General features: G+C 72.6%; 11 non-coding genes and 12 pseudogenes across 11 annotated transcripts; all 23 read right to left on the bottom strand.

Moving 5' to 3' along the window:
- Window positions 1–803: 803 nt before the first annotated feature.
- On the bottom strand, window positions 804–922 carry LOC133104916 (5S ribosomal RNA). The gene has a single exon (XR_009703772.1). It is a non-coding gene; the product is annotated as a 5S ribosomal RNA (ribosomal RNA).
- Window positions 923–1,840: 918 nt separating this feature from the next.
- Window positions 1,841–1,959, bottom strand: LOC133102122 (5S ribosomal RNA). The gene has a single exon (XR_009702858.1). It is a non-coding gene; the product is annotated as a 5S ribosomal RNA (ribosomal RNA).
- A 910-nt stretch (window positions 1,960–2,869) lies between these two features.
- Window positions 2,870–2,988, bottom strand: LOC133077257 (5S ribosomal RNA; annotated as a pseudogene).
- A 911-nt stretch (window positions 2,989–3,899) lies between these two features.
- Window positions 3,900–4,018, bottom strand: LOC133074669 (5S ribosomal RNA; annotated as a pseudogene).
- A 917-nt stretch (window positions 4,019–4,935) lies between these two features.
- Window positions 4,936–5,054, bottom strand: LOC133102118 (5S ribosomal RNA). Its single transcript, XR_009702857.1, has one exon. It is a non-coding gene; the product is annotated as a 5S ribosomal RNA (ribosomal RNA).
- A 910-nt stretch (window positions 5,055–5,964) lies between these two features.
- LOC133077250 (5S ribosomal RNA) lies at window positions 5,965–6,083 on the bottom strand (annotated as a pseudogene).
- A 911-nt stretch (window positions 6,084–6,994) lies between these two features.
- Window positions 6,995–7,113, bottom strand: LOC133105035 (5S ribosomal RNA). The gene has a single exon (XR_009703792.1). It is a non-coding gene; the product is annotated as a 5S ribosomal RNA (ribosomal RNA).
- A 917-nt stretch (window positions 7,114–8,030) lies between these two features.
- On the bottom strand, window positions 8,031–8,149 carry LOC133102114 (5S ribosomal RNA). Its single transcript, XR_009702856.1, has one exon. It is a non-coding gene; the product is annotated as a 5S ribosomal RNA (ribosomal RNA).
- Window positions 8,150–9,059: 910 nt separating this feature from the next.
- LOC133077243 (5S ribosomal RNA) lies at window positions 9,060–9,178 on the bottom strand (annotated as a pseudogene).
- A 911-nt stretch (window positions 9,179–10,089) lies between these two features.
- LOC133105079 (5S ribosomal RNA) lies at window positions 10,090–10,208 on the bottom strand (annotated as a pseudogene).
- Window positions 10,209–11,125: 917 nt separating this feature from the next.
- LOC133102111 (5S ribosomal RNA) lies at window positions 11,126–11,244 on the bottom strand. The gene has a single exon (XR_009702855.1). It is a non-coding gene; the product is annotated as a 5S ribosomal RNA (ribosomal RNA).
- A 910-nt stretch (window positions 11,245–12,154) lies between these two features.
- Window positions 12,155–12,273, bottom strand: LOC133077235 (5S ribosomal RNA; annotated as a pseudogene).
- Window positions 12,274–13,183: 910 nt separating this feature from the next.
- Window positions 13,184–13,302, bottom strand: LOC133074663 (5S ribosomal RNA; annotated as a pseudogene).
- A 911-nt stretch (window positions 13,303–14,213) lies between these two features.
- LOC133105093 (5S ribosomal RNA) lies at window positions 14,214–14,332 on the bottom strand (annotated as a pseudogene).
- Window positions 14,333–15,249: 917 nt separating this feature from the next.
- On the bottom strand, window positions 15,250–15,368 carry LOC133102106 (5S ribosomal RNA). The gene has a single exon (XR_009702854.1). It is a non-coding gene; the product is annotated as a 5S ribosomal RNA (ribosomal RNA).
- Window positions 15,369–16,278: 910 nt separating this feature from the next.
- Window positions 16,279–16,397, bottom strand: LOC133077229 (5S ribosomal RNA; annotated as a pseudogene).
- A 911-nt stretch (window positions 16,398–17,308) lies between these two features.
- LOC133105027 (5S ribosomal RNA) lies at window positions 17,309–17,427 on the bottom strand. The gene has a single exon (XR_009703791.1). It is a non-coding gene; the product is annotated as a 5S ribosomal RNA (ribosomal RNA).
- Window positions 17,428–18,344: 917 nt separating this feature from the next.
- Window positions 18,345–18,463, bottom strand: LOC133102100 (5S ribosomal RNA). The gene has a single exon (XR_009702853.1). It is a non-coding gene; the product is annotated as a 5S ribosomal RNA (ribosomal RNA).
- A 910-nt stretch (window positions 18,464–19,373) lies between these two features.
- Window positions 19,374–19,492, bottom strand: LOC133077215 (5S ribosomal RNA; annotated as a pseudogene).
- Window positions 19,493–20,403: 911 nt separating this feature from the next.
- Window positions 20,404–20,522, bottom strand: LOC133105012 (5S ribosomal RNA). Its single transcript, XR_009703789.1, has one exon. It is a non-coding gene; the product is annotated as a 5S ribosomal RNA (ribosomal RNA).
- Window positions 20,523–21,439: 917 nt separating this feature from the next.
- On the bottom strand, window positions 21,440–21,558 carry LOC133102095 (5S ribosomal RNA). Its single transcript, XR_009702849.1, has one exon. It is a non-coding gene; the product is annotated as a 5S ribosomal RNA (ribosomal RNA).
- A 910-nt stretch (window positions 21,559–22,468) lies between these two features.
- On the bottom strand, window positions 22,469–22,587 carry LOC133077209 (5S ribosomal RNA; annotated as a pseudogene).
- A 911-nt stretch (window positions 22,588–23,498) lies between these two features.
- On the bottom strand, window positions 23,499–23,617 carry LOC133074658 (5S ribosomal RNA; annotated as a pseudogene).
- Window positions 23,618–24,519: the final 902 nt, after the last annotated feature.

Raw genomic sequence — 24,519 nt, 5'->3', positions numbered from 1 at the left:
AGGCAAGCGACAGGAGGCCTCGAGGGCCCGGGGGTGGTGGAGTTGTGGGCGACTTCGCAGCTCAGGTCAGGCGGGACCCTCCAGGCCTGTAGGCGCTTGGCCCTCCGCCCCAGAGCCGCTCAACGCTCACAGGACTTGGCCCCGGAGGCTTAAGGGCCTGTGGCCCTCGGTCCCTTGTGCATTCCCCACCCTGTCAATCCACACAGTGCTAGGCGCAGCCCAGCCACGGCCTGGCCGGCCCGCCTGCCCAACGGCAGTTGGCCCGAAGCCACTGGGAGCCACCATTGAGCCGGCACGGCCCCTTAGACACAGCAACGCCACCCTTGCCCCCACGCCAACTGCCGAGCAAAGTTCCCGGCGCCTGGTGTCTAGCCAGCCCAGCGAACCGGTCCCAGCCCACGACCCCGCTCCCACTCTCGGCCGTGGCGAAGTGGCAAAGGGTGGGCTTTTTCCGGAGGGAGCTGTGGAGAGACACACGGGCAGACAGGGGGCTGCGGCGCGGCTGGGCTCCGGTGGGGGCGGCCAAGTGCAGGTCGAGGGCTTCGTGGGCCGCACGGACGGCACCCCGGCCTGCGGCGGAGTCTGGGTCCGGGCCAGCCACCACGGGAGCGGCTGGGGTGGCGGCTGCCTTCCAGGGCCGCCTTCTGGCCGCCTGGCCGGCCAGGCCGGCGCGGAGCGCCCCCTCTGGCGCGCTGTGGTGGGAGGGGCCGGAGGAGGTGGGGCCTGCAGCGCTGCCCGGCGGGGGCGGGGGCGGGGGCGGAGGCGGCGGGCGACTAAAGGAGAAGGCGGAGCGGGAGGCAAGAAGCCTACAGCACCCGGTATTCCCAGGCGGTCTCCCATCCAAGTACTAACCAGGCCCGAACCTGCTTAGCTTCCGAGATCAGACGAGTTCCGGCGCGTTCAGGGTGGTATGGCCGTAGACGTTAAGAGGGGCCCGCGGAGTGCCTCTTGAGGCCCAGCTTCGCTGGCGCTTGCGCCTCCCCGCCAGCCCGGCGGCCAGCCCGCCCCGGCAGGGCCCCGCCGCCCGCCCAGGCAGGGCAACGGCGGCCTCGGGTACCAGGGGGGTGGCGGAGGGTTCGGCGACCTCCCAGCCCAGGGCGGGCGGGACCCACCAAACCGTTCAGCGCTTGGCGCCCCGCCCCAGATCCCGCACGTCGCTCACAGGGACGTGGCCCCGGAGGCTTCAGGGCCCGGGGCCCGCGGTCCCTTGGGCCTCCCCTCTGCCCGCCCACGCGGCGCTAGGCGCAGCCCAGCCGCAGCCCGGGCCGGCCCTCCTGCCCGACGGCAGTCGGCCCTTAACCCACTGGGAGCCACCATTGAGTCGGCACGGCCCCTTAGCCCCAGCAAGGCCACCCTTGCCCCCACGCCACCCGCCGAGCACAGGACCCGGCGCCTTGTGGCCGGCCGGCCCGGTGCACCGGCCCCGGCCCCCGCCCCCGCTCCCGCCCCCGGCCGTGGCGAAACGGCGGAGGGGGGGCTTTTTCCGGAGGGAGCTGTGGAGAGACACACCGGCAGATAGGTGGCTGCGCCGGGGCTGGGCGCTAGTGGGGGCGGCCAGGTGCAGGTCAAGGGGCTCGCGGGCCGCACGGCCGGCACCCGGGCCTGAGGCGGAGTCTGGGTTCAGGCCAGCCACCCCGGGAGCGGCTGGGATGCGGCTGCCTTCCAGGGCCGCCTTCTGGCCGCCTGGCCGGCCAGGCAGGCGGAGAGCGCCCCCTCTGGCGCGCTGTGGTGGGAGGGGCCGGAGGAGGTGGGGCCTGCAGCGGTGCCCGGCGGGGGCGGGGGCGGGGGCGGGGGCGGAGGCGGCGGGCGACTAAAGGAGAAGGCGGAGCGGGAGGCAAAAAGCCTACAGCACCCGGTATTCCCAGGCGGTCTCCCATCCAAGTACTAACCAGGCCCGACCCTGCTTAGCTTCCGAGATCAGACGAGATCGGGCGCGTTCAGGGTGGTATGGCCGTAGACGCAGGAGGGGCCCGCGCGGTGCCTCTTGAGGCCCAGCTTCGCTGGCGCCTGCGCCTTACCGCCATGCCGGCGGCCAGCCCTCTCCGGCAGGGCCCTGCCGCCCGCCCAGGCAGGCGACAGGAGGCCTCGGGGACCCGGGGGTGGCGGAGTGGTGGGCCACCTCGCAGCCCAGGGCGGGCGGGACGCTCCAGGCCCGTCGGCGCTTGGCGCCCCGCCGCAGATCCCGCTCGACGCTCACAGGGACGCGGCCCCGGAGGCTTCAGGGCCCGGCGGCCGCGGTCCCTTGGGCATCCCCCCCTGCCCGCCCACGCGGAGTTAGGCGCAGCCCGGCCACGGCCGGGCCGGCCCTCCGGCCGGGCAGCAGCTGGCCCGAAGCCACTGGGAGCCACCATGGAGTGGGCACGGCCCCTTAGCCCCAGCAAGGCCCCCCCTTGCCCCCACGCCGCCCGCCGAGCACAGGACCCCGGCCCTGGTGGCCGGCAGGCCCGGAGAAGCGGCCCCGGCCCCCGCCCCCGCTCCCGCCCCCGGCCGTGGCGAAACGGCGGAGGGGGGGGCTTTTTCCGGAGGGAGCTGTGGAGAGACACACGGGCAGACAGGGGGCTGCGGCGCGGCTGGGCTCCGGTGGGGGCGGCCAAGTGCAGGTCGAGGGCCTCGCGGGCCGCACGGACGGCACCCCGGCCTGCGGCGGAGTCTGGGTCCGGGCCAGCCACCACGGGAGCGGCTGGGGTGGCGGCTGCCTTCCAGGGCCGCATTCTGGCCGCATGTCCAGCCAGCTCGGCGGGGAGCGATCCCTCCGGCGCGCTGTGTTGGGAGGGACGTGAGGAGGTGAGGCCTGCAGCGGTGCTCAGCGGGGGCGGAGGCGGCCTCGGCCGCGGGCCACTAAATGTCAAGGCGGAGCGGGAGGCAAAAAAGCCTACAGCACTCGGTATTCCCATGTGGTCTCCCATCCAGGTACGAAACAGGCCAGACCCTGATTAGCTTCCGAGATCAGACGAGGTGTGGTGCGTTCAGGGAGGTGTGGCCGTAGAATGCAGCGGGGGCCACGGTGTGCCTCTTGAGGCTTAGCTTCGCTGGTGCTGGCGACTCACCGCCAGCCCGGCAGCCAACCCTCTCCGGCGCGGCCCTGCCGTCCGCCCAGGCAAGCGACAGGAGGCCTCGAGGGCCCGGGGGTGGTGGAGTTGTGGGCGACTTCGCAGCTCAGGTCAGGCGGGACCCTCCAGGCCTGTAGGCGCTTGGCCCTCCGCCCCAGAGCCGCTCAACGCTCACAGGACTTGGCCCCGGAGGCTTAAGGGCCTGTGGCCCTCGGTCCCTTGTGCATTCCCCACCCTGTCAATCCACACAGTGCTAGGCGCAGCCCAGCCACGGCCTGGCCGGCCCTCCTGCCCGACGGCAGTCGGCCCTTAACCCACTGGGAGCCACCATTGAGCCGGCACGGCCCCTTAGCCCCAGCAAGGCCACCCTTGCCCCCACGCCACCCGCCGAGCACAGGACCCGGCGCCTGGTGTCTAGCCAGCCCAGCGAACCGGTCCCAGCCCCCGCCCCCGCTCCCGCCCCCGGCCGTGGCGAAACGGCGGAGGGTGGGCTTTTTCCGGAGGGAGCTGTGGAGATACACACGGGCAGACAGGGGGCTGCGGCGCGGCTGGGCTCCGGTGGGGGCGGCCAAGTGCAGGTCGAGGGCTTCGTGGGCCGCACGGACGGCACCCCGGCCTGCGGCGGAGTCTGGGTCCGGGCCAGCCACCACGGGAGCGGCTGGGGTGGCGGCTGCCTTCCAGGGCCGCCTTCTGGCCGCCTGGCCGGCCAGGCCGGCGCGGAGCGCCCCCTCTGGCGCGCTGTGGTGGGAGGGGCCGGAGGAGGTGGGGCCTGCAGCGCTGCTCGGCGGGGGCGGGGGCGGCGGCGGAGGCGGCGGGCGACTAAAGGAGAAGGCGGAGCGGGAGGCAAAAAGCCTACAGCACCCGGTATTCCCAGGCGGTCTCCCATCCAAGTACTAACCAGGCCCGACCCTGCTTAGCTTCCGCGATCAGACGAGATGGGGCACGTTCAGGGTGGTATGGCCTTAGAGGGCAGCCGGGGCCACGGGGTGCCTCTTGAGGCTTTGCTTCGCTGGTGCTGGCGACTTGCTCCCTGCTCGGCGGTCAGCCCTCTTCAGCAAGGCCCTGCCGCCCGCCCAGGCTGGCGACAGGAGGCCTCAGGGACCCAGGGGTTGCATAGTCAAGGGCGACCTCGCAGCTCAGGTCAGGCGGGATCCTCCAGGCCCGTAGGTGCTTGGCGCTCCGCCCCAGGTCCCGCTTGATGCTCACAAGGACGTGGCCCCGGAGGCTTAATGTCCCTTGGCCCTAGGTCCCTCGGGCATTACCAACCCTGTCCACTCACGCAGTGCTAGGCACAACCTAGCCGTGGCCGGGCCGGCCCTCCTGCCCGACGGCAGTTGCCCCGAATCCACTGGGAGCCACCATTGTGTTGGCATGGCCCATTACAGCCAGCAAGGCCACACTTGCATCCACGCCAACTGCCGAGCACTGTTCCCGGTGCCTAGTGGTCGGCCGGTTCGGAGAACGAGTCCTGGCCCACGACCCCGCTCCCGCACTCGGCCGTGGCGAAACGGCGGAGGGGGGGCTTTTTCCGGAGGGAGCTGTGGAGAGACACACCGGCAGATAGGTGGCTGCGCCGGGGCTGGGCGCTAGTGGGGGCGGCCAGGTGCAGGTCAAGGGGCTCGCGGGCCGCACGGCCGGCACCCGGGCCTGAGGCGGAGTCTGGGTTCAGGCCAGCCACCCCGGGAGCGGCTGGGATGCGGCTGCCTTCCAGGGCCGCCTTCTGGCCGCCTGGCCGGCCAGGCAGGCGGAGAGCGCCCCCTCTGGCGCGCTGTGGTGGGAGGGGCCGGAGGAGGTGGGGCCTGCAGCGGTGCCCGGCGGGGGCGGGGGCGGGGGCGGGGGCGGAGGCGGCGGGCGACTAAAGGAGAAGGCGGAGCGGGAGGCAAAAAGCCTACAGCACCCGGTATTCCCAGGCGGTCTCCCATCCAAGTACTAACCAGGCCCGACCCTGCTTAGCTTCCGAGATCAGACGAGATCGGGCGCGTTCAGGGTGGTATGGCCGTAGACGCAGGAGGGGCCCGCGCGGTGCCTCTTGAGGCCCAGCTTCGCTGGCGCCTGCGCCTTACCGCCATGCCGGTGGCCAGCCCTCTCCGGCAGGGCCCTGCCGCCCGCCCAGGCAGGCGACAGGAGGCCTCGGGGACCCGGGGGTGGCGGAGTGGTGGGCCACCTCGCAGCCCAGGGCGGGCGGGACGCTCCAGGCCCGTCGGCGCTTGGCGCCCCGCCGCAGATCCCGCTCGACGCTCACAGGGACGCGGCCCCGGAGGCTTCAGGGCCCGGCGGCCGCGGTCCCTTGGGCATCCCCCCCTGCCCGCCCACGCGGAGTTAGGCGCAGCCCGGCCACGGCCGGGCCGGCCCTCCGGCCGGGCAGCAGCTGGCCCGAAGCCACTGGGAGCCACCATGGAGTGGGCACGGCCCCTTAGCCCCAGCAAGGCCCCCCCTTGCCCCCACGCCGCCCGCCGAGCACAGGACCCCGGCCCTGGTGGCCGGCAGGCCCGGAGAAGCGGCCCCGGCCCCCGCCCCCGCTCCCGCCCCCGGCCGTGGCGAAACGGCGGAGGGGGGGGCTTTTTCCGGAGGGAGCTGTGGAGAGACACACGGGCAGACAGGGGGCTGCGGCGCGGCTGGGCTCCGGTGGGGGCGGCCAAGTGCAGGTCGAGGGCCTCGCGGGCCGCACGGACGGCACCCCGGCCTGCGGCGGAGTCTGGGTCCGGGCCAGCCACCACGGGAGCGGCTGGGGTGGCGGCTGCCTTCCAGGGCCGCATTCTGGCCGCATGTCCAGCCAGCTCGGCGGGGAGCGATCCCTCCGGCGCGCTGTGTTGGGAGGGACGTGAGGAGGTGAGGCCTGCAGCGGTGCTCAGCGGGGGCGGAGGCGGCCTCGGCCGCGGGCCACTAAATGTCAAGGCGGAGCGGGAGGCAAAAAAGCCTACAGCACTCGGTATTCCCATGTGGTCTCCCATCCAGGTACGAAACAGGCCAGACCCTGATTAGCTTCCGAGATCAGACGAGGTGTGGTGCGTTCAGGGAGGTGTGGCCGTAGAATGCAGCGGGGGCCACGGTGTGCCTCTTGAGGCTTAGCTTCGCTGGTGCTGGCGACTCACCGCCAGCCCGGCAGCCAACCCTCTCCGGCGCGGCCCTGCCGTCCGCCCAGGCAAGCGACAGGAGGCCTCGAGGGCCCGGGGGTGGTGGAGTTGTGGGCGACTTCGCAGCTCAGGTCAGGCGGGACCCTCCAGGCCTGTAGGCGCTTGGCCCTCCGCCCCAGAGCCGCTCAACGCTCACAGGACTTGGCCCCGGAGGCTTAAGGGCCTGTGGCCCTCGGTCCCTTGTGCATTCCCCACCCTGTCAATCCACACAGTGCTAGGCGCAGCCCAGCCACGGCCTGGCCGGCCCTCCTGCCCGACGGCAGTCGGCCCTTAACCCACTGGGAGCCACCATTGAGCCGGCACGGCCCCTTAGCCCCAGCAAGGCCACCCTTGCCCCCACGCCACCCGCCGAGCACAGGACCCGGCGCCTGGTGTCTAGCCAGCCCAGCGAACCGGTCCCAGCCCCCGCCCCCGCTCCCGCCCCCGGCCGTGGCGAAACGGCAGAGCGTGGGCTTTTTCCGGAGGGAGCTGTGGAGATACACACGGGCAGACAGGGGGCTGCGGCGCGGCTGGGCTCCGGTGGGGGCGGCCAAGTGCAGGTCGAGGGCTTCGTGGGCCGCACGGACGGCACCCCGGCCTGCGGCGGAGTCTGGGTCCGGGCCAGCCACCACGGGAGCGGCTGGGGTGGCGGCTGCCTTCCAGGGCCGCCTTCTGGCCGCCTGGCCGGCCAGGCCGGCGCGGAGCGCCCCCTCTGGCGCGCTGTGGTGGGAGGGGCCGGAGGAGGTGGGGCCTGCAGCGCTGCCCGGCGGGGGCGGGGGCGGGGGCGGAGGCGGCGGGCGACTAAAGGAGAAGGCGGAGCGGGAGGCAAGAAGCCTACAGCACCCGGTATTCCCAGGCGGTCTCCCATCCAAGTACTAACCAGGCCCGACCCTGCTTAGCTTCCGAGATCAGACGAGATGGGGCGCGTTCAGGGTGGTATGGCCTTAGAGGGCAGCCGGGGCCACGGGGTGCCTCTTGAGGCTTTGCTTCGCTGGTGCTGGCGACTTGCTCCCTGCTCGGCGGTCAGCCCTCTTCAGCAAGGCCCTGCCGCCCGCCCAGGCTGGCGACAGGAGGCCTCAGGGACCCAGGGGTTGCATAGTCAAGGGCGACCTCGCAGCTCAGGTCAGGCGGGATCCTCCAGGCCCGTAGGTGCTTGGGGCTCCGCCCCAGGTCCCGCTTGATGCTCACAAGGACGTGGCCCCGGAGGCTTAATGTCCCTTGGCCCTAGGTCCCTCGGGCATTACCAACCCTGTCCACTCACGCAGTGCTAGGCACAACCTAGCCGTGGCCGGGCCGGCCCTCCTGCCCGACGGCAGTTGCCCCGAATCCACTGGGAGCCACCATTGTGTTGGCATGGCCCATTACAGCCAGCAAGGCCACACTTGCATCCACGCCAACTGCCGAGCACTGTTCCCGGTGCCTAGTGGTCGGCCGGTTCGGAGAACGAGTCCTGGCCCACGACCCCGCTCCCGCACTCGGCCGTGGCGAAACGGCGGAGGGGGGGCTTTTTCCGGAGGGAGCTGTGGAGAGACACACCGGCAGATAGGTGGCTGCGCCGGGGCTGGGCGCTAGTGGGGGCGGCCAGGTGCAGGTCAAGGGGCTCGCGGGCCGCACGGCCGGCACCCGGGCCTGAGGCGGAGTCTGGGTTCAGGCCAGCCACCCCGGGAGCGGCTGGGATGCGGCTGCCTTCCAGGGCCGCCTTCTGGCCGCCTGGCCGGCCAGGCAGGCGGAGAGCGCCCCCTCTGGCGCGCTGTGGTGGGAGGGGCCGGAGGAGGTGGGGCCTGCAGCGGTGCCCGGCGGGGGCGGGGGCGGGGGCGGGGGCGGAGGCGGCGGGCGACTAAAGGAGAAGGCGGAGCGGGAGGCAAAAAGCCTACAGCACCCGGTATTCCCAGGCGGTCTCCCATCCAAGTACTAACCAGGCCCGACCCTGCTTAGCTTCCGAGATCAGACGAGATCGGGCGCGTTCAGGGTGGTATGGCCGTAGACGCAGGAGGGGCCCGCGCGGTGCCTCTTGAGGCCCAGCTTCGCTGGCGCCTGTGCCTTACCGCCATGCCGGCGGCCAGCCCTCTCCGGCAGGGCCCTGCCGCCCGCCCAGGCAGGCGACAGGAGGCCTCGGGGACCCGGGGGTGGCGGAGTGGTGGGCCACCTCGCAGCCCAGGGCGGGCGGGACGCTCCAGGCCCGTCGGCGCTTGGCGCCCCGCCGCAGATCCCGCTCGACGCTCACAGGGACGCGGCCCCGGAGGCTTCAGGGCCCGGCGGCCGCGGTCCCTTGGGCATCCCCCCCTGCCCGCCCACGCGGAGTTAGGCGCAGCCCGGCCACGGCCGGGCCGGCCCTCCGGCCGGGCAGCAGCTGGCCCGAAGCCACTGGGAGCCACCATGGAGTGGGCACGGCCCCTTAGCCCCAGCAAGGCCCCCCCTTGCCCCCACGCCGCCCGCCGAGCACAGGACCCCGGCCCTGGTGGCCGGCAGGCCCGGAGAAGCGGCCCCGGCCCCCGCCCCCGCTCCCGCCCCCGGCCGTGGCGAAACGGCGGAGGGGGGGGCTTTTTCCGGAGGGAGCTGTGGAGAGACACACGGGCAGACAGGGGGCTGCGGCGCGGCTGGGCTCCGGTGGGGGCGGCCAAGTGCAGGTCGAGGGCCTCGCGGGCCGCACGGACGGCACCCCGGCCTGCGGCGGAGTCTGGGTCCGGGCCAGCCACCACGGGAGCGGCTGGGGTGGCGGCTGCCTTCCAGGGCCGCATTCTGGCCGCATGTCCAGCCAGCTCGGCGGGGAGCGATCCCTCCGGCGCGCTGTGTTGGGAGGGACGTGAGGAGGTGAGGCCTGCAGCGGTGCTCAGCGGGGGCGGAGGCGGCCTCGGCCGCGGGCCACTAAATGTCAAGGCGGAGCGGGAGGCAAAAAAGCCTACAGCACTCGGTATTCCCATGTGGTCTCCCATCCAGGTACGAAACAGGCCAGACCCTGATTAGCTTCCGAGATCAGACGAGGTGTGGTGCGTTCAGGGAGGTGTGGCCGTAGAATGCAGCGGGGGCCACGGTGTGCCTCTTGAGGCTTAGCTTCGCTGGTGCTGGCGACTCACCGCCAGCCCGGCAGCCAACCCTCTCCGGCGCGGCCCTGCCGTCCGCCCAGGCAAGCGACAGGAGGCCTCGAGGGCCCGGGGGTGGTGGAGTTGTGGGCGACTTCGCAGCTCAGGTCAGGCGGGACCCTCCAGGCCTGTAGGCGCTTGGCCCTCCGCCCCAGAGCCGCTCAACGCTCACAGGACTTGGCCCCGGAGGCTTAAGGGCCTGTGGCCCTCGGTCCCTTGTGCATTCCCCACCCTGTCAATCCACACAGTGCTAGGCGCAGCCCAGCCACGGCCTGGCCGGCCCTCCTGCCCGACGGCAGTCGGCCCTTAACCCACTGGGAGCCACCATTGAGCCGGCACGGCCCCTTAGCCCCAGCAAGGCCACCCTTGCCCCCACGCCACCCGCCGAGCACAGGACCCGGCGCCTGGTGTCTAGCCAGCCCAGCGAACCGGTCCCAGCCCCCGCCCCCGCTCCCGCCCCCGGCCGTGGCGAAACGGCGGAGGGTGGGCTTTTTCCGGAGGGAGCTGTGGAGATACACACGGGCAGACAGGGGGCTGCGGCGCGGCTGGGCTCTGGTGGGGGCGGCCAAGTGCAGGTCGAGGGCTTCGTGGGCCGCACGGACGGCACCCCGGCCTGCGGCGGAGTCTGGGTCCGGGCCAGCCACCACGGGAGCGGCTGGGGTGGCGGCTGCCTTCCAGGGCCGCCTTCTGGCCGCCTGGCCGGCCAGGCCGGCGCGGAGCGCCCCCTCTGGCGCGCTGTGGTGGGAGGGGCCGGAGGAGGTGGGGCCTGCAGCGCTGCTCGGCGGGGGCGGGGGCGGCGGCGGAGGCGGCGGGCGACTAAAGGAGAAGGCGGAGCGGGAGGCAAGAAGCCTACAGCACCCGGTATTCCCAGGCGGTCTCCCATCCAAGTACTAACCAGGCCCGACCCTGCTTAGCTTCCGCGATCAGACGAGATGGGGCGCGTTCAGGGTGGTATGGCCTTAGAGGGCAGCCGGGGCCACGGGGTGCCTCTTGAGGCTTTGCTTCGCTGGTGCTGGCGACTTGCTCCCTGCTCGGCGGTCAGCCCTCTTCAGCAAGGCCCTGCCGCCCGCCCAGGCTGGCGACAGGAGGCCTCAGGGACCCAGGGGTTGCATAGTCAAGGGCGACCTCGCAGCTCAGGTCAGGCGGGATCCTCCAGGCCCGTAGGTGCTTGGCGCTCCGCCCCAGGTCCCGCTTGATGCTCACAAGGACGTGGCCCCGGATGCTTAATGTCCCTTGGCCCTAGGTCCCTCGGGCATTACCAACCCTGTCCACTCACGCAGTGCTAGGCACAACCTAGCCGTGGCCGGGCCGGCCCTCCTGCCCGACGGCAGTTGCCCCGAATCCACTGGGAGCCACCATTGTGTTGGCATGGCCCATTACAGCCAGCAAGGCCACACTTGCATCCACGCCAACTGCCGAGCACTGTTCCCGGTGCCTAGTGGTCGGCCGGTTCGGAGAACGAGTCCTGGCCCACGACCCCGCTCCCGCACTCGGCCGTGGCGAAACGGCGGAGGGGGAGCTTTTTCCGGAGGGAGCTGTGGAGAGACACACCGGCAGATAGGTGGCTGCGCCGGGGCTGGGCGCTAGTGGGGGCGGCCAGGTGCAGGTCAAGGGGCTCGCGGGCCGCACGGCCGGCACCCGGGCCTGAGGCGGAGTCTGGGTTCAGGCCAGCCACCCCGGGAGCGGCTGGGATGCGGCTGCCTTCCAGGGCCGCCTTCTGGCCGCCTGGCCGGCCAGGCAGGCGGAGAGCGCCCCCTCTGGCGCGCTGTGGTGGGAGGGGCCGGAGGAGGTGGGGCCTGCAGCGGTGCCCGGCGGGGGCGGGGGCGGGGGCGGGGGCGGAGGCGGCGGGCGACTAAAGGAGAAGGCGGAGCGGGAGGCAAAAAGCCTACAGCACCCGGTATTCCCAGGCGGTCTCCCATCCAAGTACTAACCAGGCCCGACCCTGCTTAGCTTCCGAGATCAGACGAGATCGGGCGCGTTCAGGGTGGTATGGCCGTAGACGCAGGAGGGGCCCGCGCGGTGCCTCTTGAGGCCCAGCTTCGCTGGCGCCTGCGCCTTACCGCCATGCCGGCGGCCAGCCCTCTCCGGCAGGGCCCTGCCGCCCGCCCAGGCAGGCGACAGGAGGCCTCGGGGACCCGGGGGTGGCGGAGTGGTGGGCCACCTCGCAGCCCAGGGCGGGCGGGACGCTCCAGGCCCGTCGGCGCTTGGCGCCCCGCCGCAGATCCCGCTCGACGCTCACAGGGACGCGGCCCCGGAGGCTTCAGGGCCCGGCGGCCGCGGTCCCTTGGGCATCCCCCCCTGCCCGCCCACGCGGAGTTAGGCGCAGCCCGGCCACGGCCGGGCCGGCCCTCCGGCCGGGCAGCAGCTGGCCCGAAGCCACTGGGAGCCACCATGGAGTGGGCACGGCCCCTTAGCCCCAGCAAGGCCCCCCCTTGCCCCCACGCCGCCCGCCGAGCACAGGACCCCGGCCCTGGTGGCCGGCAGGCCCGGAGAAGCGGCCCCGGCCCCCGCCCCCGCTCCCGCCCCCGGCCGTGGCGAAACGGCGGAGGGGGGGGCTTTTTCCGGAGGGAGCTGTGGAGAGACACACGGGCAGACAGGGGGCTGCGGCGCGGCTGGGCTCCGGTGGGGGCGGCCAAGTGCAGGTCGAGGGCCTCGCGGGCCGCACGGACGGCACCCCGGCCTGCGGCGGAGTCTGGGTCCGGGCCAGCCACCACGGGAGCGGCTGGGGTGGCGGCTGCCTTCCAGGGCCGCATTCTGGCCGCATGTCCAGCCAGCTCGGCGGGGAGCGATCCCTCCGGCGCGCTGTGTTGGGAGGGACGTGAGGAGGTGAGGCCTGCAGCGGTGCTCAGCGGGGGCGGAGGCGGCCTCGGCCGCGGGCCACTAAATGTCAAGGCGGAGCGGGAGGCAAAAAAGCCTACAGCACTCGGTATTCCCATGTGGTCTCCCATCCAGGTACGAAACAGGCCAGACCCTGATTAGCTTCCGAGATCAGACGAGGTGTGGTGCGTTCAGGGAGGTGTGGCCGTAGAATGCAGCGGGGGCCACGGTGTGCCTCTTGAGGCTTAGCTTCGCTGGTGCTGGCGACTCACCGCCAGCCCGGCAGCCAACCCTCTCCGGCGCGGCCCTGCCGTCCGCCCAGGCAAGCGACAGGAGGCCTCGAGGGCCCGGGGGTGGTGGAGTTGTGGGCGACTTCGCAGCTCAGGTCAGGCGGGACCCTCCAGGCCTGTAGGCGCTTGGCCCTCCGCCCCAGAGCCGCTCAACGCTCACAGGACTTGGCCCCGGAGGCTTAAGGGCCTGTGGCCCTCGGTCCCTTGTGCATTCCCCACCCTGTCAATCCACACAGTGCTAGGCGCAGCCCAGCCACGGCCTGGCCGGCCCGCCTGCCCAACGGCAGTTGGCCCGAAGCCACTGGGAGCCACCATTGAGCCGGCACGGCCCCTTAGACACAGCAACGCCACCCTTGCCCCCACGCCAACTGCCGAGCAAAGTTCCCGGCGCCTGGTGTCTAGCCAGCCCAGCGAACCGGTCCCAGCCCCCGCCCCCGCTCCCGCCCCCGGCCGTGGCGAAACGGCGGAGGGTGGGCTTTTTCCGGAGGGAGCTGTGGAGATACACACGGGCAGACAGGGGGCTGCGGCGCGGCTGGGCTCCGGTGGGGGCGGCCAAGTGCAGGTCGAGGGCTTCGTGGGCCGCACGGACGGCACCCCGGCCTGCGGCGGAGTCTGGGTCCGGGCCAGCCACCACGGGAGCGGCTGGGGTGGCGGCTGCCTTCCAGGGCCGCCTTCTGGCCGCCTGGCCGGCCAGGCCGGCGCGGAGCGCCCCCTCTGGCGCGCTGTGGTGGGAGGGGCCGGAGGAGGTGGGGCCTGCAGCGCTGCTCGGTGGGGGCGGGGGCGGCGGCGGAGGCGGCGGGCGACTAAAGGAGAAGGCGGAGCGGGAGGCAAAAAGCCTACAGCACCCGGTATTCCCAGGCGGTCTCCCATCCAAGTACTAACCAGGCCCGACCCTGCTTAGCTTCCGCGATCAGACGAGATGGGGCACGTTCAGGGTGGTATGGCCTTAGAGGGCAGCCGGGGCCACGGGGTGCCTCTTGAGGCTTTGCTTCGCTGGTGCTGGCGACTTGCTCCCTGCTCGGCGGTCAGCCCTCTTCAGCAAGGCCCTGCCGCCCGCCCAGGCTGGCGACAGGAGGCCTCAGGGACCCAGGGGTTGCATAGTCAAGGGCGACCTCGCAGCTCAGGTCAGGCGGGATCCTCCAGGCCCGTAGGTGCTTGGCGCTCCGCCCCAGGTCCCGCTTGATGCTCACAAGGACGTGGCCCCGGAGGCTTAATGTCCCTTGGCCCTAGGTCCCTCGGGCATTACCAACCCTGTCCACTCACGCAGTGCTAGGCACAACCTAGCCGTGGCCGGGCCGGCCCTCCTGCCCGACGGCAGTTGCCCCGAATCCACTGGGAGCCACCATTGTGTTGGCATGGCCCATTACAGCCAGCAAGGCCACACTTGCATCCACGCCAACTGCCGAGCACTGTTCCCGGTGCCTAGTGGTCGGCCGGTTCGGAGAACGAGTCCTGGCCCACGACCCCGCTCCCGCACTCGGCCATGGCGAAACGGCGGAGGGGGGGCTTTTTCCGGAGGGAGCTGTGGAGAGACACACCGGCAGATAGGTGGCTGCGCCGGGGCTGGGCGCTAGTGGGGGCGGCCAGGTGCAGGTCAAGGGGCTCGCGGGCCGCACGACCGGCACCCGGGCCTGAGGCGGAGTCTGGGTTCAGGCCAGCCACCCCGGGAGCGGCTGGGATGCGGCTGCCTTCCAGGGCCGCCTTCTGGCCGCCTGGCCGGCCAGGCAGGCGGAGAGCGCCCCCTCTGGCGCGCTGTGGTGGGAGGGGCCGGAGGAGGTGGGGCCTGCAGCGCTGCTCGGTGGGGGCGGGGGCGGCGGCGGAGGCGGCGGGCGACTAAAGGAGAAGGCGGAGCGGGAGGCAAAAAGCCTACAGCACCCGGTATTCCCAGGTGGTCTCCCATCCAAGTACTAACCAGGCCCGACCCTGCTTAGCTTCCGCGATCAGACGAGATGGGGCACGTTCAGGGTGGTATGGCCTTAGAGGGCAGCCGGGGCCACGGGGTGCCTCTTGAGGCTTTGCTTCGCTGGTGCTGGCGACTTGCTCCCTGCTCGGCGGTCAGCCCTCTTCAGCAAGGCCCTGCCGCCCGCCCAGGCTGGCGACAGGAGGCCTCAGGGACCCAGGGGTTGCATAGTCAAGGGCGACCTCGCAGCTCAGGTCAGGCGGGATCCTCCAGGCCCGTAGGTGCTTGGCGCTCCGCCCCAGGTCCCGCTTGATGCTCACAAGGACGTGGCCCCGGAGGCTTAATGTCCCTTGGCCCTAGGTCCCTCGGGCATTACCAACCCTGTCCACTCACGCAGTGCTAGGCACAACCTAGCCGTGGCCGGGCCGGCCCTCCTGCCCGACGGCAGTTGCCCCGAATCCACTGGGAGCCACCATTGTGTTGGCATGGCCCATTACAGCCAGCAAGGCCACACTTGCATCCACGCCAACTGCCGAGCACTGTTCCCGGTGCCTAGTGGTCGGCCGGTTCGGAGAACGAGTCCTGGCCCACGACCCCGCTCCCGCACTCGGCCGTGGCGAAACGGCGGAGGGGGGGCTTTTTCCGGAGGGAGCTGTGGAGAGACACACCGGCAGATAGGTGGCTGCGCCGGGGCTGGGCGCTAGTGGGGGCGGCCAGGTGCAGGTCAAGGGGCTCGCGGGCCGCACGGCCGGCACCCGGGCCTGAGGCGGAGTCTGGGTTCAGGCCAGCCACCCCGGGAGCGGCTGGGATGCGGCTGCCTTCCAGGGCCGCCTTCTGGCCGCCTGGCCGGCCAGGCAGGCGGAGAGCGCCCCCTCTGGCGCGCTGTGGTGGGAGGGGCCGGAGGAGGTGGGGCCTGCAGCGGTGCCCGGCGGGGGCGGGGGCGGGGGCGGGGGCGGAGGCGGCGGGCGACTAAAGGAGAAGGCGGAGCGGGAGGCAAAAAGCCTACAGCACCCGGTATTCCCAGGCGGTCTCCCATCCAAGTACTAACCAGGCCCGACCCTGCTTAGCTTCCGAGATCAGACGAGATCGGGCGCGTTCAGGGTGGTATGGCCGTAGACGCAGGAGGGGCCCGCGCGGTGCCTCTTGAGGCCCAGCTTCGCTGGCGCCTGCGCCTTACCGCCATGCCGGTGGCCAGCCCTCTCCGGCAGGGCCCTGCCGCCCGCCCAGGCAGGCGACAGGAGGCCTCGGGGACCCGGGGGTGGCGGAGTGGTGGGCCACCTCGCAGCCCAGGGCGGGCGGGACGCTCCAGGCCCGTCGGCGCTTGGCGCCCCGCCGCAGATCCCGCTCGACGCTCACAGGGACGCGGCCCCGGAGGCTTCAGGGCCCGGCGGCCGCGGTCCCTTGGGCATCCCCCCCTGCCCGCCCACGCGGAGTTAGGCGCAGCCCGGCCACGGCCGGGCCGGCCCTCCGGCTGGGCAGCAGCTGGCCCGAAGCCACTGGGAGCCACCATGGAGTGGGCACGGCCCCTTAGCCCCAGCAAGGCCCCCCCTTGCCCCCACGCCGCCCGCCGAGCACAGGACCCCGGCCCTGGTGGCCGGCAGGCCCGGAGAAGCGGCCCCGGCCCCCGCCCCCGCTCCCGCCCCCGGCCGTGGCGAAACGGCGGAGGGGGGGGCTTTTTCCGGAGGGAGCTGTGGAGAGACACACGGGCAGACAGGGGGCTGCGGCGCGGCTGGGCTCCGGTGGGGGCGGCCAAGTGCAGGTCGAGGGCCTCGCGGGCCGCACGGACGGCACCCCGGCCTGCGGCGGAGTCTGGGTCCGGGCCAGCCACCACGGGAGCGGCTGGGGTGGCGGCTGCCTTCCAGGGCCGCATTCTGGCCGCATGTCCAGCCAGCTCGGCGGGGAGCGATCCCTCCGGCGCGCTGTGTTGGGAGGGACGTGAGGAGGTGAGGCCTGCAGCGGTGCTCAGCGGGGGCGGAGGCGGCCTCGGCCGCGGGCCACTAAATGTCAAGGCGGAGCGGGAGGCAAAAAAGCCTACAGCACTCGGTATTCCCATGTGGTCTCCCATCCAGGTACGAAACAGGCCAGACCCTGATTAGCTTCCGAGATCAGACGAGGTGTGGTGCGTTCAGGGAGGTGTGGCCGTAGAATGCAGCGGGGGCCACGGTGTGCCTCTTGAGGCTTAGCTTCGCTGGTGCTGGCGACTCACCGCCAGCCCGGCAGCCAACCCTCTCCGGCGCGGCCCTGCCGTCCGCCCAGGCAAGCGACAGGAGGCCTCGAGGGCCCGGGGGTGGTGGAGTTGTGGGCGACTTCGCAGCTCAGGTCAGGCGGGACCCTCCAGGCCTGTAGGCGCTTGGCCCTCCGCCCCAGAGCCGCTCAACGCTCACAGGACTTGGCCCCGGAGGCTTAAGGGCCTGTGGCCCTCGGTCCCTTGTGCATTCCCCACCCTGTCAATCCACACAGTGCTAGGCGCAGCCCAGCCACGGCCTGGCCGGCCCTCCTGCCCGACGGCAGTCGGCCCTTAACCCACTGGGAGCCACCATTGAGCCGGCACGGCCCCTTAGCCCCAGCAAGGCCACCCTTGCCCCCACGCCACCCGCCGAGCACAGGACCCGGCGCCTGGTGTCTAGCCAGCCCAGCGAACCGGTCCCAGCCCCCGCCCCCGCTCCCGCCCCCGTCCGTGGCGAAACGGCGGAGCGTGGGCTTTTTCCGGAGGGAGCTGTGGAGATACACACGGGCAGACAGGGGGCTGCGGCGCGGCTGGGCTCCGGTGGGGGCGGCCAAGTGCAGGTCGAGGGCTTCGTGGGCCGCACGGACGGCACCCCGGCCTGCGGCGGAGTCTGGGTCCGGGCCAGCCACCACGGGAGCGGCTGGGGTGGCGGCTGCCTTCCAGGGCCGCCTTCTGGCCGCCTGGCCGGCCAGGCCGGCGCGGAGCGCCCCCTCTGGCGCGCTGTGGTGGGAGGGGCCGGAGGAGGTGGGGCCTGCAGCGCTGCCCGGCGGGGGCGGGGGCGGGGGCGGAGGCGGCGGGCGACTAAAGGAGAAGGCGGAGCGGGAGGCAAGAAGCCTACAGCACCCGGTATTCCCAGGCGGTCTCCCATCCAAGTACTAACCAGGCCCGACCCTGCTTAGCTTCCGAGATCAGACGAGATGGGGCGCGTTCAGGGTGGTATGGCCTTAGAGGGCAGCCGGGGCCACGGGGTGCCTCTTGAGGCTTTGCTTCGCTGGTGCTGGCGACTTGCTCCCTGCTCGGCGGTCAGCCCTCTTCAGCAAGGCCCTGCCGCCCGTCCAGGCTGGCGACAGGAGGCCTCAGGGACCCAGGGGTTGCATAGTCAAGGGCGACCTCGCAGCTCAGGTCAGGCGGGATCCTCCAGGCCCGTAGGTGCTTGGCGCTCCGCCCCAGGTCCCGCTTGATGCTCACAAGGACGTGGCCCCGGAGGCTTAATGTCCCTTGGCCCTAGGTCCCTCGGGCATTACCAACCCTGTCCACTCACGCAGTGCTAGGCACAACCTAGCCGTGGCCGGGCCGGCCCTCCTGCCCGACGGCAGTTGCCCCGAATCCACTGGGAGCCACCATTGTGTTGGCATGGCCCATTACAGCCAGCAAGGCCACACTTGCATCCACGCCAACTGCCGAGCACTGTTCCCGGTGCCTAGTGGTCGGCCGGTTCGGAGAACGAGTCCTGGCCCACGACCCCGCTCCCGCACTCGGCCGTGGCGAAACGGCGGAGGGGGGGCTTTTTCCGGAGGGAGCTGTGGAGAGACACACCGGCAGATAGGTGGCTGCGCCGGGGCTGGGCGCTAGTGGGGGCGGCCAGGTGCAGGTCAAGGGGCTCGCGGGCCGCACGGCCGGCACCCGGGCCTGAGGCGGAGTCTGGGTTCAGGCCAGCCACCCCGGGAGCGGCTGGGATGCGGCTGCCTTCCAGGGCCGCCTTCTGGCCGCCTGGCCGGCCAGGCAGGCGGAGAGCGCCCCCTCTGGCGCGCTGTGGTGGGAGGGGCCGGAGGAGGTGGGGCCTGCAGCGGTGCCCGGCGGGGGCGGGGGCGGGGGCGGGGGCGGAGGCGGCGGGCGACTAAAGGAGAAGGCGGAGCGGGAGGCAAAAAGCCTACAGCACCCGGTATTCCCAGGCGGTCTCCCATCCAAGTACTAACCAGGCCCGACCCTGCTTAGCTTCCGAGATCAGACGAGATCGGGCGCGTTCAGGGTGGTATGGCCGTAGACGCAGGAGGGGCCCGCGCGGTGCCTCTTGAGGCCCAGCTTCGCTGGCGCCTGCGCCTTACCGCCATGCCGGCGGCCAGCCCTCTCCGGCAGGGCCCTGCCGCCCGCCCAGGCAGGCGACAGGAGGCCTCGGGGACCCGGGGGTGGCGGAGTGGTGGGCCACCTCGCAGCCCAGGGCGGGCGGGACGCTCCAGGCCCGTCGGCGCTTGGCGCCCCGCCGCAGATCCCGCTCGACGCTCACAGGGACGCGGCCCCGGAGGCTTCAGGGCCCGGCGGCCGCGGTCCCTTGGGCATCCCCCCCTGCCCGCCCACGCGGAGTTAGGCGCAGCCCGGCCACGGCCGGGCCGGCCCTCCGGCCGGGCAGCAGCTGGCCCGAAGCCACTGGGAGCCACCATGGAGTGGGCACGGCCCCTTAGCCCCAGCAAGGCCCCCCCTTGCCCCCACGCCGCCCGCCGAGCACAGGACCCCGGCCCTGGTGGCCGGCAGGCCCGGAGAAGCGGCCCCGGCCCCCGCCCCCGCTCCCGCCCCCGGCCGTGGCGAAACGGCGGAGGGGGGGGCTTTTTCCGGAGGGAGCTGTGGAGAGACACACGGGCAGACAGGGGGCTGCGGCGCGGCTGGGCTCCGGTGGGGGCGGCCAAGTGCAGGTCGAGGGCCTCGCGGGCCGCACGGACAGCACCCCGGCCTGCGGCGGAGTCTGGGTCCGGGCCAGCCACCACGGGAGCGGCTGGGGTGGCGGCTGCCTTCCAGGGCCGCATTCTGGCCGCATGTCCAGCCAGCTCGGCGGGGAGCGATCCCTCCGGCGCGCTGTGTTGGGAGGGACGTGAGGAGGTGAGGCCTGCAGCGGTGCTCAGCGGGGGCGGAGGCGGCCTCGGCCGCGGGCCACTAAATGTCAAGGCGGAGCGGGAGGCAAAAAAGCCTACAGCACTCGGTATTCCCATGTGGTCTCCCATCCAGGTACGAAACAGGCCAGACCCTGATTAGCTTCCGAGATCAGACGAGGTGTGGTGCGTTCAGGGAGGTGTGGCCGTAGAATGCAGCGGGGGCCACGGTGTGCCTCTTGAGGCTTAGCTTCGCTGGTGCTGGCGACTCACCGCCAGCCCGGCAGCCAACCCTCTCCGGCGCGGCCCTGCCGTCCGCCCAGGCAAGCGACAGGAGGCCTCGAGGGCCCGGGGGTGGTGGAGTTGTGGGCGACTTCGCAGCTCAGGTCAGGCGGGACCCTCCAGGCCTGTAGGCGCTTGGCCCTCCGCCCCAGAGCCGCTCAACGCTCACAGGACTTGGCCCCGGAGGCTTAAGGGCCTGTGGCCCTCGGTCCCTTGTGCATTCCCCACCCTGTCAATCCACACAGTGCTAGGCGCAGCCCAGCCACGGCCTGGCCGGCCCTCCTGCCCGACGGCAGTCGGCCCTTAACCCACTGGGAGCCACCATTGAGCCGGCACGGCCCCTTAGCCCCAGCAAGGCCACCCTTGCCCCCACGCCACCCGCCGAGCACAGGACCCGGCGCCTGGTGTCTAGCCAGCCCAGCGAACCGGTCCCAGCCCCCGCCCCCGCTCCCGCCCCCGGCCGTGGCGAAACGGCGGAGCGTGGGCTTTTTCCGGAGGGAGCTGTGGAGATACACACGGGCAGACAGGGGGCTGCGGCGCGGCTGGGCTCCGGTGGGGGCGGCCAAGTGCAGGTCGAGGGCTTCGTGGGCCGCACGGACGGCACCCCGGCCTGCGGCGGAGTCTGGGTCCGGGCCAGCCACCACGGGAGCGGCTGGGGTGGCGGCTGCCTTCCAGGGCCGCCTTCTGGCCGCCTGGCCGGCCAGGCCGGCGCGGAGCGCCCCCTCTGGCGCGCTGTGGTGGGAGGGGCCGGAGGAGGTGGGGCCTGCAGCGCTGCCCGGCGGGGGCGGGGGCGGGGGCGGAGGCGGCGGGCGACTAAAGGAGAAGGCGGAGCGGGAGGCAAGAAGCCTACAGCACCCGGTATTCCCAGGCGGTCTCCCATCCAAGTACTAACCAGGCCCGACCCTGCTTAGCTTCCGAGATCAGACGAGATGGGGCGCGTTCAGGGTGGTATGGCCTTAGAGGGCAGCCGGGGCCACGGGGTGCCTCTTGAGGCTTTGCTTCGCTGGTGCTGGCGACTTGCTCCCTGCTCGGCGGTCAGCCCTCTTCAGCAAGGCCCTGCCGCCCGTCCAGGCTGGCGACAGGAGGCCTCAGGGACCCAGGGGTTGCATAGTCAAGGGCGACCTCGCAGCTCAGGTCAGGCGGGATCCTCCAGGCCCGTAGGTGCTTGGCGCTCCGCCCCAGGTCCCGCTTGATGCTCACAAGGACGTGGCCCCGGAGGCTTAATGTCCCTTGGCCCTAGGTCCCTCGGGCATTACCAACCCTGTCCACTCACGCAGTGCTAGGCACAACCTAGCCGTGGCCGGGCCGGCCCTCCTGCCCGACGGCAGTTGCCCCGAATCCACTGGGAGCCACCATTGTGTTGGCATGGCCCATTACAGCCAGCAAGGCCACACTTGCATCCACGCCAACTGCCGAGCACTGTTCCCGGTGCCTAGTGGTCGGCCGGTTCGGAGAACGAGTCCTGGCCCACGACCCCGCTCCCGCACTCGGCCGTGGCGAAACGGCGGAGGGGGGGCTTTTTCCGGAGGGAGCTGTGGAGAGACACACCGGCAGATAGGTGGCTGCGCCGGGGCTGGGCGCTAGTGGGGGCGGCCAGGTGCAGGTCAAGGGGCTCGCGGGCCGCACGGCCGGCACCCGGGCCTGAGGCGGAGTCTGGGTTCAGGCCAGCCACCCCGGGAGCGGCTGGGATGCGGCTGCCTTCCAGGGCCGCCTTCTGGCCGCCTGGCCGGCCAGGCAGGCGGAGAGCGCCCCCTCTGGCGCGCTGTGGTGGGAGGGGCCGGAGGAGGTGGGGCCTGCAGCGGTGCCCGGCGGGGGCGGGGGCGGGGGCGGGGGCGGAGGCGGCGGGCGACTAAAGGAGAAGGCGGAGCGGGAGGCAAAAAGCCTACAGCACCCGGTATTCCCAGGCGGTCTCCCATCCAAGTACTAACCAGGCCCGACCCTGCTTAGCTTCCGAGATCAGACGAGATCGGGCGCGTTCAGGGTGGTATGGCCGTAGACGCAGGAGGGGCCCGCGCGGTGCCTCTTGAGGCCCAGCTTCGCTGGCGCCTGCGCCTTACCGCCATGCCGGCGGCCAGCCCTCTCCGGCAGGGCCCTGCCGCCCGCCCAGGCAGGCGACAGGAGGCCTCGGGGACCCGGGGGTGGCGGAGTGGTGGGCCACCTCGCAGCCCAGGGCGGGCGGGACGCTCCAGGCCCGTCGGCGCTTGGCGCCCCGCCGCAGATCCCGCTCGACGCTCACAGGGACGCGGCCCCGGAGGCTTCAGGGCCCGGCGGCCGCGGTCCCTTGGGCATCCCCCCCTGCCCGCCCACGCGGAGTTAGGCGCAGCCCGGCCACGGCCGGGCCGGCCCTCCGGCCGGGCAGCAGCTGGCCCGAAGCCACTGGGAGCCACCATGGAGTGGGCACGGCCCCTTAGCCCCAGCAAGGCCCCCCCTTGCCCCCACGCCGCCCGCCGAGCACAGGACCCCGGCCCTGGTGGCCGGCAGGCCCGGAGAAGCGGCCCCGGCCCCCGCCCCCGCTCCCGCCCCCGGCCGTGGCGAAACGGCGGAGGGGGGGGCTTTTTCCGGAGGGAGCTGTGGAGAGACACACGGGCAGACAGGGGGCTGCGGCGCGGCTGGGCTCCGGTGGGGGCGGCCAAGTGCAGGTCGAGGGCCTCGCGGGCCGCACGGACGGCACCCCGGCCTGCGGCGGAGTCTGGGTCCGGGCCAGCCACCACGGGAGCGGCTGGGGTGGCGGCTGCCTTCCAGGGCCGCATTCTGGCCGCATGTCCAGCCAGCTCGGCGGGGAGCGATCCCTCCGGCGCGCTGTGTTGGGAGGGACGTGAGGAGGTGAGGCCTGCAGCGGTGCTCAGCGGGGGCGGAGGCGGCCTCGGCCGCGGGCCACTAAATGTCAAGGCGGAGCGGGAGGCAAAAAAGCCTACAGCACTCGGTATTCCCATGTGGTCTCCCATCCAGGTACGAAACAGGCCAGACCCTGATTAGCTTCCGAGATCAGACGAGGTGTGGTGCGTTCAGGGAGGTGTGGCCGTAGAATGCAGCGGGGGCCACGGTGTGCCTCTTGAGGCTTAGCTTCGCTGGTGCTGGCGACTCACCGCCAGCCCGGCAGCCAACCCTCTCCGGCGCGGCCCTGCCGTCCGCCCAGGCAAGCGACAGGAGGCCTCGAGGGCCCGGGGGTGGTGGAGTTGTGGGCGACTTCGCAGCTCAGGTCAGGCGGGACCCTCCAGGCCTGTAGGCGCTTGGCCCTCCGCCCCAGAGCCGCTCAACGCTCACAGGACTTGGCCCCGGAGGCTTAAGGGCCTGTGGCCCTCGGTCCCTTGTGCATTCCCCACCCTGTCAATCCACACAGTGCTAGGCGCAGCCCAGCCACGGCCTGGCCGGCCCTCCTGCCCGACGGCAGTCGGCCCTTAACCCACTGGGAGCCACCATTGAGCCGGCACGGCCCCTTAGCCCCAGCAAGGCCACCCTTGCCCCCACGCCACCCGCCGAGCACAGGACCCGGCGCCTGGTGTCTAGCCAGCCCAGCGAACCGGTCCCAGCCCCCGCCCCCGCTCCCGCCCCCGGCCGTGGCGAAACGGCGGAGGGTGGGCTTTTTCCGGAGGGAGCTGTGGAGATACACACGGGCAGACAGGGGGCTGCGGCGCGGCTGGGCTCCGGTGGGGGCGGCCAAGTGCAGGTCGAGGGCTTCGTGGGCCGCACGGACGGCACCCCGGCCTGCGGCGGAGTCTGGGTCCGGGCCAGCCACCACGGGAGCGGCTGGGGTGGCGGCTGCCTTCCAGGGCCGCCTTCTGGCCGCCTGGCCGGCCAGGCCGGCGCGGAGCGCCCCCTCTGGCGCGCTGTGGTGGGAGGGGCCGGAGGAGGTGGGGCCTGCAGCGCTGCTCGGCGGGGGCGGGGGCGGCGGCGGAGGCGGCGGGCGACTAAAGGAGAAGGCGGAGCGGGAGGCAAAAAGCCTACAGCACCCGGTATTCCCAGGCGGTCTCCCATCCAAGTACTAACCAGGCCCGACCCTGCTTAGCTTCCGCGATCAGACGAGATGGGGCACGTTCAGGGTGGTATGGCCTTAGAGGGCAGCCGGGGCCACGGGGTGCCTCTTGAGGCTTTGCTTCGCTGGTGCTGGCGACTTGCTCCCTGCTCGGCGGTCAGCCCTCTTCAGCAAGGCCCTGCCGCCCGCCCAGGCTGGCGACAGGAGGCCTCAGGGACCCAGGGGTTGCATAGTCAAGGGCGACCTCGCAGCTCAGGTCAGGCGGGATCCTCCAGGCCCGTAGGTGCTTGGCGCTCCGCCCCAGGTCCCGCTTGATGCTCACAAGGACGTGGCCCCGGAGGCTTAATGTCCCTTGGCCCTAGGTCCCTCGGGCATTACCAACCCTGTCCACTCACGCAGTGCTAGGCACAACCTAGCCGTGGCCGGGCCGGCCCTCCTGCCCGACGGCAGTTGCCCCGAATCCACTGGGAGCCACCATTGTGTTGGCATGGCCCATTACAGCCAGCAAGGCCACACTTGCATCCACGCCAACTGCCGAGCACTGTTCCCGGTGCCTAGTGGTCGGCCGGTTCGGAGAACGAGTCCTGGCCCACGACCCCGCTCCCGCACTCGGCCGTGGCGAAACGGCGGAGGGGGGGCTTTTTCCGGAGGGAGCTGTGGAGAGACACACCGGCAGATAGGTGGCTGCGCCGGGGCTGGGCGCTAGTGGGGGCGGCCAGGTGCAGGTCAAGGGGCTCGCGGGCCGCACGGCCGGCACCCGGGCCTGAGGCGGAGTCTGGGTTCAGGCCAGCCACCCCGGGAGCGGCTGGGATGCGGCTGCCTTCCAGGGCCGCCTTCTGGCCGCCTGGCCGGCCAGGCAGGCGGAGAGCGCCCCCTCTGGCGCGCTGTGGTGGGAGGGGCCGGAGGAGGTGGGGCCTGCAGCGGTGCCCGGCGGGGGCGGGGGCGGGGGCGGGGGCGGAGGCGGCGGGCGACTAAAGGAGAAGGCG

Source organism: Eubalaena glacialis, chromosome 1 (assembly GCF_028564815.1).
Source record: "Eubalaena glacialis isolate mEubGla1 chromosome 1, mEubGla1.1.hap2.+ XY, whole genome shotgun sequence".
Taxonomy (NCBI): Eukaryota; Metazoa; Chordata; class Mammalia; order Artiodactyla; family Balaenidae; genus Eubalaena; species Eubalaena glacialis.
Note: the sequence above shows the minus strand (reverse complement) of the source record. Positions and strands in the feature narration are given on the sequence as shown.